The sequence below is a fragment of the Rhinolophus ferrumequinum genome, chromosome 20, assembly GCF_004115265.2.
Source record: "Rhinolophus ferrumequinum isolate MPI-CBG mRhiFer1 chromosome 20, mRhiFer1_v1.p, whole genome shotgun sequence".
NCBI classification, from domain to species: Eukaryota; Metazoa; Chordata; class Mammalia; order Chiroptera; family Rhinolophidae; genus Rhinolophus; species Rhinolophus ferrumequinum.
This window is the reverse complement of record NC_046303.1, coordinates 17,716,926-17,719,310: the sequence shown is the minus strand read 5'-3', so window position 1 is coordinate 17,719,310 and position 2,385 is coordinate 17,716,926. Positions and strand designations below refer to the sequence as shown.

The window sequence follows — 2,385 nt, the reverse complement described above, 5'->3', positions numbered from 1 at the left end:
TAGAGCTTGTAGTTAAGTACGAATGACACGATTCTGTTTTTGAAAAACACATACACATATAAAGAACAAGTCATAACACATTGTAGTAAGATCCACAAAAGAAGAATAAAAGTGTGACAAAGGTTACCATGGAGAACTATTTCTCGACAAACTCTTGTAGCCCAGGCAGGAATTCAGTGGTGACACAACAAAATTGCTCAGAAAAACTTCCTCTTTGCCAACACTTGAAGCATGTTATAGATCCTTCTACATAGGATTGCATTTAAAAAGAAAAGTCCCGTTTTATAAAAGTGGGACAGACCACTAGAGTGTCCTAATAAACCAATAGCAGATGTCAATGTGCCTATGCCTTGGAGAAAAGGTGAGCTGTGCATGTTATTTCTCCCCCCAACTACAATGTAAGTGCCTGTTTGCTCTCTTCAGTAATAAAAGAATTGCTTACATTTACTAGTGCACTAAGTTCAAAGACATTGCAAGCTTTACCTTGGATAGTCCCTACTTTCAAAATGCCAACTTTCTGGTTTGTGGGGACACTCCCACATGCCCGAGGAAACACCTCAGAGCCTCCCTACCCCATCTCTGCCTCCGGCCAATAGTTTATTTGGCCTGTTAAACATGTACTTAGAGAGGTGCCCTACACCACAGAGCACGCCCGTCTATCAATCTTAGATCCTGTCTAGGTTATAGTTTAAAGCAATTTGCAATGATTTCTAAGGAATGAAATCCCTGAGGTTATTAACCAAAAGATCTGAGAGAGCACCTTTAATACTTTCATTCCCACAGGCCAAGGAATTCAATGGACTATGATAGCTATGAATTTCCATCTTCTTCTCCTGAATTATCTAGGCTTCAAGCCTCGATGGAAACCATGATAGTCTGTGGCCTTCAGCCTGACTCTGTCCCTGGCTTTCATGGTCCAAGGGGTTTCCCCAGCAGTTCAGTCAAAGAGAGAGAGGAAGGGTAATTTACTAAGTACTTCCCTTCCCTACAATCACGAGGCCCCTTCTATTTCCTAGCTGAGACATTCAGATTAGAAAGTATCTTTGAAGGTGGCCAAGATGGAACATGAAAGTGACCTTATGATAAAGAGAACATAAAAGGCACACGTATATACATGTGCCCAACTAAGTATCAATATATGAGAGATGGGCCTTGGGTGATTGGAACCAGATGAGATAGATGAAGGGGGAGACTTAAGGAAGAATTGAATATAAGCTTCATTCATGCCTTAAACAAATTTTTATTCAAGTATATGCTGGATACTGGAGAAACGATAGTGAGCAAAATCAGTCATGTTACCTGCTTTCATGGGACATACAATAGGTTGGGAAAGACTGAAATCAATCAAGCAGTTATACAAATGAGCGTGTGAATTACAGACTGATATACATGTGGAAAAAATGGTTCTAGGAGTGCCTGTAACGGGAGCTTGACAAACTGGAAGCAGTTAGGAAAGATTTTCTTAGAAAACTAAGCCTTGAGCTAAGATCTGAAGGGTGAATAGGATTTGACTGAGCAAAGGAAGAAGAGAAAAGAGTGTTGCAGGAAAGTGCTTGATTTGGCAGCACATATACTACAATTAAGACGATACAGACACGATCAGCGTGGCCCAGGCACAGGGAGGACACGCACATTCTAAAGTGTCCCATATTTTTGTACCCCTGTGCAGTTTGCACCTTGATGCAAACACTTTTCCCCTACAGGTTCTATCTCTTGTTTGACACAAAGAAAACTAGTCCCAGGAGACGGAATTAAGAAAAAAAAAAGTTTCCAGGAAAAAGAGCTGCTCTATTCAGAGAACTTGAAGAAAGAGCACAGAGAAGAAAGGAATGGTATAAGACGAAAGAGCCAGACTTTGCAGCGTGCTGGAGGTGACATCCTGTTACGTCCAGACTAGCAATCACAGAGACTCATGGAAGGTTTCTAAACCAGGTGGTAGAGAGGAGGCAGAATCACACTGTGAAAAGTGTAGGCTGAGACCACATGGAAAGTGATGGTCCAGGTGAGACATGATGAAAACTTGGGCAGGGTGGTAGCAGTGGAGACAGATGGAAGGAAATAAAGCTGAAAATTATTGACAAGGGGAAATTGGCAAGACTTCCTGAACATTACCTAGGAGGTGAGGGAGAGGAAGGTATCTGCAGTGACTCCTAGGTTTCTACTCGGAGCTTGAGGAAGAAGGGAGTAGCGCTGGATCAGCTGCGATGAGGGAGAAGCAGGTAAGGTGGTGTGCCCTGGAGCTGAATGGGTGGGTCTGTCTAGGGTCTGTCTTTCTGAGGAGGAATGTTTGAGCTGCTTTATGGTAGGAGATAACACGAGGATGCCTCCCCCAACCCCCCGCCTCCCCAGTAGGCCACTGCTTTTATGGACCGAATGCTGGAGAGG

At 43.1% G+C, this 2,385-nt stretch overlaps 1 non-coding gene across 1 annotated transcript; it reads left to right on the top strand.

Moving 5' to 3' along the window:
• Positions 1-1,549: 1,549 nt before the first annotated feature.
• LOC117012588 (U6 spliceosomal RNA) lies at positions 1,550-1,655 on the top strand. The gene has a single exon (XR_004421195.1). It is a non-coding gene; the product is annotated as a U6 spliceosomal RNA (small nuclear RNA).
• The last annotated feature ends 730 nt before the right edge of the window (positions 1,656-2,385 follow it).